General features: G+C 34.9%; 1 pseudogene; it reads left to right on the top strand.

Moving 5' to 3' along the window:
* The window catches only part of LOC132105493 (pleckstrin homology domain-containing family A member 5-like), a 153,135-nt pseudogene that overhangs the window by 130,400 nt on the left and 9,534 nt on the right, over nt 1-13,201 (top strand).

The raw sequence follows: 13,201 nt of genomic DNA, 5'->3' as shown, positions 1-13,201 counted from the left end.
CACCTTCAGTGCCGCAGAATCTTTTTCTGAACTCTTCCCCAGATGTGTGGCTTGATGTAATCCAGTCTCTGAGCTCTATAGGCAGTTTTTTTTACCTCAGTGCTTAGTCTTTGTTCGACATTTTATTTAGAGGTGTGTGCCTTTCCAAATCATATCCATTTAATTGAATTTGCCACAGGTTAACTTCAGTTAAAGTGTGCTAACATTTGCTAGCAAAATGAATGCTCCGGAGCTAAATTTAACTGTCCCAGACAAGGGTATGAATACTTATGCAATGGAATCATTTAAGCTTTTTATCTATGATAAATTTGAGTGTAGACTGATGTGGGAAAATAAGTAATTTAAAGCAGTTTAACATAAGGTTGCAACATAACAAAACATGAAAAAAGTGTTATTTCCAAGCCTTTAAGTTCTTCTGATGCTGTGGGTTTATTGCTCTCTTGACCAGAGTGGTCTGTTTCAATGCTCATGAGATCACTGTGCTTTCCTCTCTCTCTCTCTCTCTCTTTCTCTTTGTCAGTATTCCTTTCCTGCCGAGCGCAGGCCTGTTCCTCCCTCACAGAGCATCACTGCACAGTCTCTGCAAGGCAAAACGGTACGCTTTCCCTCTTCTCCACCCACCACCTCCGTCTGTAACTCGCACATCCAACAACTTTGCTTTCCTCTCAAACTCTTTGCATTTTTCAGTTTGCAAGCCACCAAGGATTCGTTGAGGCTTTGGCTTGCAAATGAGCAGAAATGTTTTACATGCAGAGGTTGAGCTGCTCATTTAAAGTCAACGTGAAATCAAAATGATCACATTTACTTCCATAACACAATTTTCAGGTCTACTCGTGCACGATTTATGAGCGCATGTTATTCCAAAGGTCAAAAATGGTTCAAATTTGGTTTGACCTGAAAATATAGCATATGTTTTAGCAGTAAAATAGGTTGTACATGGCATGTCTTGTTGACTTTAAAGATAAATGAACATTCAAATGTTCTTGTAGGATTATTGCGTTGCAGTTTTTCAAAATTTAGGTCTTGAATTAAACACAATGTGTTTATCGTGACAGATGAAGCACTAATACCATAAGCTCTTCTTAAAACTATAATTATTATTCTCTTACTTGACGTTTCAGGTTCTGGCAGTCTTAAGCTGCCTTTTTCCCATTAAGCTTCTGCCTTTATTTATTCATTTTACAGATGCAAAGTACAACTGGCAGAAATCGCCTGCGATATTATTTCAGGCAGAGAGCATTTTAATGAAAAAGCCTGCGGTCAATTGATGAAATATTAATAGAGCTCCTCCATATGTGTTTCACTCATCATCACTGGAAAGCTGCTGTAAAAATGTGTTTCGTTACAGTGCATGAAATTCAATTTAGCACCTTAAACGTTTCGGCTTGGGTAAAAGCCTCTTGGAGAGTTTTTATCATCTTTGTTTTTCATGACACAACTTACTTTATTTGGATTAATAGAAACTAAGATCAAATGATAAACATAAGATAGTCTAGATCCCAGGGTTATTTTTTTCAGATGTCACTTAATTGGAGAGCAGAACAAGTTTTTAAGGATAAATTGGCATAAACCTCTGGGATTTTCCTTTTGAAAAGCAAATTTAAACTTTATCAGAAAAATCCAGCTTGTGCGTATGGTTTCTTGCTCAAGAAGCTGGTTATTCATGGTTATGTAGTTTATGCAATTTAGATGAACTTGGTAGAGCTGATGATTATATAATACATATTTAATACTACAAATTAATTAATTATTGCATTTACAGATTTTCTACTTCCTGGACCAGTTTCGTTTTAATGTTCATAAGCTATTATATTATTCATATATTTTTAAAATTAACTTTTATATTTAGATTTTTCATTTTAAAGTTTTATTAATTTTGTTATGCTCAATTTTATTTGTATGTTTGTACAGTATATAGACGTGGATTCTAGTTAACAGATTTTTTTACTTTCTATTATTTATATGCTATTTATTTAGTATAGTATTATATGGTATATAACATTTATTAATATTTTAAATTAGCATTTATAATTATTGTTTTTCAAACTAACTTTTCTATACTATTATATTATTTATTATTTTAAAATAATGTGTATTTTTATATTTTTCATTTAAGTTTTATTAATTTTGTGCTGCTGGATTTCTTGAAAGCAAACTTAAACTTAAACCCAAACTTTATATACTATTATATCATTTATTATTATTTTCTAAATGATGTTTATTTTTATGTTTTTATTTTAGTTTTATAAATTTTGTGCTGTTTTATTATATATGAATGTTTGTATATACAGTACGTATGTATAATTTCCAATTATTTATTTACAGATTTTTTACTTCATATTGCTTATAGTATTTTTAGTATTTATTAATATTTTGAATTCGCTTTTATTTTTACGCAAACATAAACTTATTTATATACTATTATAGTATTAAAATAATTGTATTTTACATTTTAGTTTGATAAATTTGCTTGATTTTCCATTGTTAATAGAAAAAAAAAATTCAGACCAGCTTGTAATTAGTTTCTAGCTCAAGAACCTGATGTTTCATGGTTTCTAAACTAGTTTATATGACTTTGCTGGTGGAGCTGGTTAATCATGTGACACTCTATCCAGCACCTCTGTATCAAACATGGCCCGATTTCCCACAACCCCCTTCACGTCGGCTCACACTAACACTGCTCCTGTCGCCCGCTGCAGCCAGAGGAACTGACCCTGCTGCTCATCAAGCTCCGGCGTCAGCAGGCCGAGCTCAACAGCCTCCGCGAACACACGCTCGCTCAGCTAATGCAGCTAAACCTCGATGCTGCCAACCCAAAGGTCAGCCTCGCGGATCGCTAGCCTGTGCATCCCAGAGTGAAGGGCTTGTTAGTTCCCCAACACAACCCAGCCTGTCCTTTTCCAAGTCTGGTGGTTGTTTTCCATTGCTTCCGCATGCTGTTGTGGATCATACGATGTCTAAAGAAATACGTTTCAGTGGCAGATTTAGTGCACGCAAGGGGTCGAAGGTTTGGAATAATTACGATTTTTGGATTAGGTATTTTATGCTCACTAAATCCGCATTTACATGACAAAAAAAACACAGTAAATATGTAATAATGTAAAATATTTTCTTATGGAAGCGTATGGGTAGCATAATTCAATTTGGGATGTAATATGCAAAATGACAATGCAATATGTAAAATGGCAATGCATTTCTGTATTTACATTTACATTTTCCAATACATTGGTGCAACGTTTGGTGCAAAATGAAAATGAAAATTAAATTACATAATTTTAATTTGCCATTTCATACACCAGTTTTAATATGTAAAATGAATACTAATTTTAACGCTTTATAAGTTGCAAAATGAAAATGTATTACAGAAATGATTAGATATGTATAACATGTTCAAGCAAAAACTGTGGCAAAATGATCATTTAAATGCTATTTTCTTAAATGCATTAACACTCACAGTCAAGACACTTCGATTGCATTTTCATTCACTACAAATTAATAGCACGAATTATGTGGCCAGCATAATCTTATTCAAATATTATGCTAATGAACAGTGAGTGTAGTTTCAGACATTACAGTGCTTCACTCGCACTGACTCTTATTCTGCCTGAAAGAATGAAAAGACTGTGCTGAAGGTGGAGCGATTAGACCAATCAGATGAAAGCAGCATTTCAGCTCCGCCCACAAGTGCTAATGAAATATTGAAGCCATAAACCGAAATGATCAAAACGTACACGGACCAACTGTCTTGTCCATGTTCTCTCACTTGAATTCTCTTCTTGAGATTTGAGTCTCTTGACCTTCTGCAAGCCCCGCCTTGTTCACGCAGTGATTGACGTGGCGCGAAGAGGCGGAGACGTGATCAGCTCAGAATGCATTTTCAATGTGCGCATTGAATATTGCTACATTCATTGCGGGACATTGAATGAAAATGCAATCGAAGTGTCTTGACTGTGAGTGTTAATGCATTTAAGTAAAATAGCATTTAAATGATAATTTTGCCACAGTTTTTGCTTGAACATGTTATACATATCTAATCATTTCTGTAATACATTTTCATTTTGCAACTTATAAAGCGTTAAAATTAGTATTCATTTTACATATTAAAACTGGTGTATGAAATGGCAAATGAAAATTATGTAATTTAATTTTCATTTTCATTTTGCACCAAACGTTGCACAAATGTATTGGAAAATGTAAATGTAAATACAGAAATGCATTGCCATTTTACATATTGCATTGTCATTTTGCATATTACATCCCAAATTGAATATCGCTACCCATATGCTTCCATATTTTCTATTTGAATGTAAGTTAAAGTGTACTTTATTCCTGTGATGCAATTTTCTTCAGAAATCGATAACACTTTTTAGTTATAATTAATTTCCCATTTTTGTTGAAAAAAAAGCCTTAAAATTATACTGTACAAAATATGACAGTAAAGACAGTTTTTACTTAAAATTTAATTCAAATTAATATTGCTGTTTTAAAAACAAAACAAAACATTTATATCACAAAAATATTAAGCATTAATTGAACAGGAAATTAACTTACCAGACCGATTTCTGAAGGATTATGTGAAATTGCATTTCAAAGAAATAATAGAAAGTTATTTTAAATTGTAATAATGTTTCATCATTTTACTGTATTGTTGATCAAGTAAATGCAAACTTGGTGAGCCTTTATTTGATAAATCTGAACTATTCCAAACTTTTGAGCCGCTGTTTGGAGAAACGTCTCTTCCTTTCCACTAGGATGTGAAATCCCTTCAGTCCTGTAGGTTTGGATCATGTTTTGTGCAGCTGCTGCATGCTTCTGACGCAGTTTGGGGAACATGATCTGCAGAAGTTGTGTTTCTGTTTGCAATCCTCTTTTGATAGTGAGATGTTTTCTTTGGTGTGGACCCTTTATGTGCAAGAAGCTCATTTCTGATTTGCTCTTCAGCTTGGTGTCTCGCTTATAAAAGTGCATGATGAACTTGAGGAGAAAGTGAAGTTGCAGTTGTTGACTTTGAACGGCTTCTTGAGTTTTTTCTTTTTCTTTTGCACTTCCCCTGCTCTGAAGCCCACATCTATGTTTTTCTCACTGCTCTCCACTCATCTTCTTTCTCTTGCCGTCTCTAGAGTGAAATCCTTTCCCATCACCTACAGAGGAATCTCATGTACTTGGACAGCCAGGTGAGGGCCTTTCCTGTTTCTCACTTCCTGTTTCTCATTGTCTTATTTCTCTGGCTCCTGTACTTTTATTACAGCGCAGATCAAACGGCCCTCAGTGCATCTGCTGCAGTTCTTTGTTCTGCTAAAGTTCTGTTGAATGCAGATGGTGTCTCTTAAAATAGCAGTTTATTCAAAGCATTTTTAGCAACAAAACATGAGCTGGGTTCATTTGTATTTTTTAGTTTGTCAGGCTCAATTCTCAGTGGTAGCCTGCTGTGAAAGTATTGTATTTTTCATTGAACTAACAGATAACAGCAGTAACCTGTCTATTTTAAAGCCCTTGCTTGAGCTACATTTCATGTGTAACAGCTCTAAGAATTGACCAAATGAATATGTAGACAAGTATTCAGTAACTGATGGAATGAACAACTCATCCAATAAAACATTATAATGTAGCTGAATATATATATAATTGCTTTGAAATTACTCTTTAAGTTTAATATTTTTTTTAGAGATTTTTTAGCTTTAATAAAAATTAGTTTGTCATTTTATTTATTTAACTCATTCTAGTTGCAAAGGCAACATTTCTTTTCATTTTAAGGTTGAGTTCAATAATTATATTTTACTTCATTTTTCACAAATGCAGTTTAATAATTGTTATATAAATTATAAATATAATTTATATTTATTTACTTAGAGGTTTTCTCTGGACCGGTGTTATCTTATTAGTTATTTATTTTAATATTATAGTATCTATTACAATTTCAAATGAGCTTTAATTATTATATTTTCATAATATAAATTTTTATGATAGGATAATAATTTTTTTTTTAATGTTTTAGTGTTAATTAATAGCAAACCAGACTAATGCAGCATTTTTATTATTATTATTATGAAGTGCATCTCAGTGAAGACTGCATCTCTGAATAAACATATCTTGGTGGACAGTTTGATATTTTAAGTCAAGCTTTTGCCTCCACTGACCTCTTTGAAAATCAAACTCAGTCAACTCAGAATAGCACTATCCAGCTAATTTTCTTTGACAGGAACCATTTATTGTCTTTTAACATTGTATTGTGTTACTGAAGTGCACACAGTCATTATTCTGGAACAGCGAACAGGAAAAACGAATGAGTAAAGCAGACATGTGATATTTGTTGGACTCAAAAGCTGTAAAAACAGTTCTTTTTATAATTCCTGTTACTCCTCCTCCTCCTCGTGCACTAGATGAAGGAGAATGAGCCAGTAATCTTCATGATTCACACTATGATTGAGAACTCTGCACCAAGGCCACAACTGTACCAGCAAGTAAGGTCTTGGAACACACGGTCATGCTCCTCCCCTCTTGTGTCATGGCCCCGCCTCTTTGTTGAAGCTCCACCCCCTCACTGCCCCATCCTGTGTCGGTTTCACTCCAGCACATCCCATTGGCTCTCCTTGTTGTTGTTTTCCTGTTGAAAGTGGAACTGATTTTGGCATGGCTTGATCGTTTCGTGTGAATCCCAGCTGCTGGTGCTAATGTGCCGTCCATTAGCAATGGCTCCATCCATCACGCCGGCTTTCACGTGTGACTGGAGTCCAGTGTGGTTTACCAAGCCTTTTGACACCTCCAAAGGAAAAGCATTGCCCTGCTTTTATAAACTTTAAAGGCCCATTCACATCAGATAAAACTCTTAAGTATTAAGTTTTAGCAATAATTTTATAAGAATAGAGAAGTCATGACTAAAACGTTAATGACACAGTTGAACAATATTATCTGAATCGTTATCGTTCAGGTATTTAAAGCAACATCAAAAATAATTATTGTTGGTGTGAACGGGCCTTCAGTAACCAGAAACCCCATGATGTCATGCAAATTGTTCGGTAAGCATTGGCTGTGCTGCGTGAAGTCAGTCATGTTGCAAACAAACAATTCAGAGTGAAATAAGGATTTATTGGCCATTAAATCTATTTTTTTGCAATGGAAGATATTTAATAAACCTTAATTGTTGTCTTTATGACAATGGGATTATGCTGATTTGAGTAAAACTATACTAAAATAATAATAATAATAATTTATTATTATTAATAACACCAATAATTTTATTAAAAAGTGTTCCTGTGGCTCAGTGGTAGAGCATTGCGTTAGCAGCGCAAAAGGTTGTGGGTTCAATTCCCAGGGAACACATGTTGGGTAAAAAATGTATAGCCTGAATGCACTGTAAGTCGCTTTGGATAAAAGCATCTGATAAATAAAAAAAATAGTGCAAAATACAGTTTTACATGTGAGAAAAATGAAAACCGGCCAATATATTTTTAATTTAAACTTAATGTAAATATAGTTATTTTGTATGTAATATTAATTTTAGTAGCCTTAAATTACAAGTTAAGAATTAAATGTTTCCGTAAATGTATCTTACTAGCCAGCCCACCCTTTTGTGACGCTCTCTGCCCTATTAGCATATACACAGCCCTGAGTGAGAAGCAGCGGTCCGACATTACTGTTCTCTTGCTGTAGCTGCTGGAGGTACAATGTCAGCACCAAAGAGCCATTAAAAGTGTTGTGTGTTGGGATGCACCAATGAACATAGGAGTCTCCATTGACTGCTGAGGACACGTTGTTTAACTTTTATTTTCAAAGGAAATGTCCCGGGAAAAAAACATTTGTGCTAACATTTTAACGTTACACCGGACTACATCACAAACGAGGGTCAGATCAGCGCTGGAGTTGTGCAAATATTGCTTCTGAAAGAGGGATCAATACCAACACATTGTGCTCAAACATCCAGACTACAGAAAAAGTAAACATCATACATCGTATTTTGGTTTCCAAAAGATATTCTTGGCTCTCTGTAAGGGATATGTTGCTAGAGCTACCATTGTCTCTGTCTGTTTTCAATAATGCTGCCTTCGTGTGCTACCAGTAAATAGGAATGTGGTCTTTAAAAATTGCATTGGAAACAATGTGAAGTCAGTAACACGGTCACCACCAGTTAAACCGTAACACCGGTGGTCTGCCCATGAGCATGAGCTCTTGAAGCTCTGCCAGGGCTGCCAGATTTTCACAACAAAACCTGCCCAATTGCTACTCAAAACTAGCCCAATCACGTTTTGAGGGGGATCCCCCATTAAAAATCGCATTCCAGTGGGGTAAAATACACATTTTTGCTTCAATTCCCCTGGTAAAATTAGCATTTTAGGGGCTAAATATCACATTATTGGGGTCGCTTAAACCTGCAGTAAAAAACATAGACTTTGCAACACTGAAAAGTAAGTTTTTCTGAAAAGGAAGATGGGAGCTCCAGTTCATTTTCATTTAAAGGGAACAAACGCAAATAACAGCTTGTTTTGGCTCATACCTTAAAAGTGACAATTTCAACAAGCTATAAAAAACTATCTGTGGGGTATAGTGAGAGAAAACTTCACATACACACTCTGGGGACTTCAGAGAACAATTTAAAATATTGTATCAATGCATTTTATGGCACCTTTAAACTAAAAAACATCCAAAGCATGCATTATTAGTAGGCATGCAATTGCTGCAGTTAGATTTCATTTGCAACAGATAAATAGCCTTTAAAAGTTGCTTCCATCAGACTGTTATTCTCACTGTTTGATGAAGTTTATACACTGGATGGTCGCATCTTGAGTCCAGTTGTCTTCGTAAGTGCTCTTGAGTTCAGATTTTTCCTCCGATCTCCTGCAACAGCTTCCTCACACGGTGCGGTGAAATCTCAGAAATCCTGTCGAGTGTGATCAGCTCGGGCCATAGCCAAACATCTGAGGGCTTTCGGGTTTTCATAAGTCACACTAACCCAGGGGACGGTAATTACCTGTAGGGAACATCTACTGCAGCAGACCGACCTCTTGAAACCTCCCGTAGTTTCCAGCACACAATACTTTCAAATTGTTGAATTCTTTTCTTTAAAATTGTGGTTTAAACTCTGCGTTTGTGTGCCTCTGGTTTCCCGTAGCAGGATGTGAACGTGTACGACACAAGCGCTGTTAACGGATTTATTTATTTATTTATTTATTCTGTTTTTAGCACACCAGATGGTGCTGAAGCAGCTTTATTTCCATGATGAGATGATTCATATCTACATAAACTCATCCGGTTGTAGGATGATAGTGTGAATGAGTGTCTGTGTGCTGCAAAAAAAAAACCAAATTCTTACTCCGTGTTTTTGGACTGTTTTCTAGTACTTATATCCAAACGTCTTTAAACCAACATATATTTACTTCAAAGATACTAAGTCTTAAAAAATAATTTAACACAAATCATCAATAACACATTACTTTACATATATATATATATATATATATATATATACATGTGTGTATGTGTATGTGTATATATATATATATATATATATATATACATGTGTGTATGTGTATATATATATATATATATATAACAAAAATAATACATTTTTATAACAGTGGCATTGTTTAGCTTATTTTTTATACTTTTACTCAACATCATATATAAGCAAAAAAAAATTTGTATTCTGTATTTTCTACATAAAATGTTAAAGATATATTCATATTTCATACATAATATACATGTCATGTTATAACCTTAATGTATACTGACCATAAATGCACTAAAAAATAAACCGTTTTCACGCAGAAATCATGTGTACATTTATTGGAAACCTTTATATATAATGCATATCTAAATAAGACTTTAAGTTTATATTAAGAATTTATTGGCTTATCAGATGGCACTATTTTGCAATATTTTTATTAAAATTGCTAATAAAGATACAATTATTTAGCCAATATTTTATCATAGTTTCCATTGTAGCATCGAAAATACTGATTTTGTAGATAAAATATTCAAGATGCATTCATATTTCTTACAAAGGCCTATTCATTAGATCATTAGTTTAGCTGCCTAATCTGAAGAATATTTCATAAATGCACTGAAAAAAAAATGGTGTTGAAATATTTTCATTTAGAAATATAGAAATAAAATAAATTAACCTGAAGCGTTTGTATATGATGCATTATAAACGTATTTTAATGCAATAATTATGCATTAAATAGTAACAACCATTTTTAGATGTAACAAGAAAACTGCAAATATTCTAAGGCATTTTAACGGTTTAAAATTATTTATGAAAATATATAATGCATTATAACAAACATTATGAATGCCATTTACAATGCATAAAGGTTTCAAGTGAAGTCTTAGCAAAATATCATAAATGGGGTCATAAAATTACAGCTTCCTCCGAACTGTTAGGATGGAGTTTGCATGTTTCATGTGGATTTTGTGGTTGGTGTCAGTCCCAGTGCTGTTGTATATATTGCGCCTCTATATGAAGATCCCTTCTGCACAGTAGCACACATTTATAGTACACCAGCTGCAAGTGTTAGAGGATTTACTTAAGTTACTGTTGCAAAAAAGTTGCATTATTTAAAATCTACAGTTGTTTTTGCCTTCATATTGATGAGTTGCACGTATAGCAGTAGTAAATCGACTGTACACAGACTCATGACGCTTGCTCCATCGCTTCATGTGCAAGGTCTCAAGGCTGTCTGGAGCTGCGTGTAATCCTCGCTTTTCTAGGATCTATTATATAATGCTTGACATATCTTACATTATTTCCTCTCATTGCAGCAGATGAGTTCTGAAGAGTACAGAGAAAACACCTACTTATACAGACCTGAGGAGCTGGACATCGATGTAAGCTGACTTGAATGATTGTATGATTACATTGAGACAAATATTATTTGAGTCGGTGCTTCTGTTAAACATTAAAAAAAAAAAAAAAAAAAAAAAAATTAGACAAAAAGTTATTTACAGCAATTTATCATTAGGAGTGAATCTTGAAATATGAAACCTGAAGCAAAAATTATTAAACATAAAAATGGCAAATGATTAAGCTACTTTTTTATGCTAATTGGCAAATTTAAAAAGAAGATATTATAAATTTAAATTTAGTTTAAACATTAAATGCTGTAATTCATATTTTAAAATGAAGATATTTGTAAAATAACTTGTAACCTTTTAAGATGTATTATATTAGTTAGTGGGTGATCATTAATTTATCATTAATTTATGGAATATGAACTAAATATGGAATCATAAAACTTACTGAAGTCTAAGAGCAAACTAAAAATAAATACTGCTGTGTATGTCATTTAAAGCTTTTCATGCTGCTGAAACACATTATTCTGTCATAATTATTGGTGTTGTTTTTACATTTTGATGTTTCATATGACACCAGGAAAGAAAGACTGGGATTTGATTTGATTTGATTTGTTTCAATTTGATTTTTGTGTAATTGTAATTATTCTACATGCCATTTTTATGACCTCATTCAGATTTATCATATTTATTATCATAATTATATATATATATATACTGATCCCGAATATTCAGGATGTGAGTTGTGGAGGATTCTTTAATGTGTATTTCTTAATAAAAAAAAAAAAAATATATATATATATATATATGGGTATTTTATTTACAATTTCAATAAATTTAAACATTTTATTTTAAAAGATTTTTCCCTAAATTCTGGTATAATTGTTCTTCATGCCATTTTACAAACTCCTGTTCGTTGGAGACTGAAACCTACCCATTTTTCTGTCACAATTATTGGTGTGTATTTGTACCGTTCCAGGCGAAGTTGAGTCGACTATGTGAGCAGGATAAAGTAGTGAGAAATCACGCAGAAAAACTGCAGCAGCTCCACAGAGAAAAGGTAGCAAACACGAGCCTCCTGAGCGTCTCGCAGGTGCTTGTGCCAGCCGTCTCACTCCTGCATGTGTGTGTTCGCAGCACACGCTGGAGACGGCCTTGCTGTCGACCAGTCAGGAGATCGAGATGAGTGCTGAAGACCCCGCGGCGGTGCAGAGCGTCATCCAGCAGCGGGACGTCCTGCAGAGCGGCCTGCTCAGCACCTGCAGAGAGCTGTCGCGTGTCAGCGCTGTACGTCCCTCAGTCCAGTTGCTTTGATTGATGCAATGTTACACACTCTCAGTCGCTCACCCATAATGCTGTGCTGCTGACAGGAGCTGGAGCGGAGCTGGAGGGAGTACGATCGGCTGGAGGCGGACGCCACATTGGCTAAAACGAACCTGCTGGAGCAGCTCGAGGCCCTCGGGAGCCCACAGGTGACATGTGTGATTGAATACTAGCAGTAATAAATACTTTTGTCATTTCCATGAGCTCAGATTTTAATATATTCTAGAGAATTGTGTGCTACTTTAATAGCATCAGTTTGGACAGGACCCTTTTCTGTTTTAACATGACAGTGCGTCTGAGTATAAGACGAGGTTCAAAAAGAAATGATCGATTGTGGAGAAACTGAAGCCAGCTGAACTCCTCTGCTGTGACTTTAAATGCAGACCTCGAACCAAAAACAAACACCAGTGACTTGTACATGCACTATATGGACAAAAGTATTGAGACGCCCCCTTCTTTAGAGCAGAAAAGACTCTTCCAAAACTGCGGCAACAGTGATGGAAACATAATAATAAAAAAATTCCATCTCAGTTGTGATTTTAGTTTTTTGGCTCAAAAGTAATCAATTATAATCATTAGAAGGGGATGTCCCAATATTTGTGGAAATATATCGATTATTGAAGATGACTCCAATAGATGTTGAGCTGAGGTCTGTGTGTGTGTGTGTGTGTGTGTGTGTGTGTGTGTGCGCGCAGACGGAGCCGCCCAGCCAAAACACGTCCAGATCCAGAAGGAGTTGTGGAGGATTCAGGATGTGATGGAGGCGCTGAATAAGAACAAACCCAAGAGAAACACAGAACCCAGTGAGAGAACAAGAATAACACGCAAACACACTCCGATAATCAACAACACGTCACTAACAGACATGAGCAACAGTTCTGACACTTAGTTTCAGATTTCTACTTCCTCTCTCTCTCTCTGTCTCTCTCTCTCTCTCTCTCTCTCTCTCTCTCTCTCTCTCTCTCTCTCTCTCTTTCGCTCTCTCTCTCTCTCTCTTTCGCTCTCTCTCTCTCTCTCCCTCTGTCTCTCTCTCTCTCTCTCTCTCTCTCTCTCTCTTTCGCTCTCTCTCTCTCTCTCTCTCTCTCTCTTT

The sequence above is a fragment of the Carassius carassius genome, chromosome 26 (genome assembly GCF_963082965.1).
Source record: "Carassius carassius chromosome 26, fCarCar2.1, whole genome shotgun sequence".
NCBI lineage: Eukaryota > Metazoa > Chordata > Actinopteri > Cypriniformes > Cyprinidae > Carassius > Carassius carassius.
This window is presented reverse-complemented; position numbering and strand designations above follow the sequence as displayed.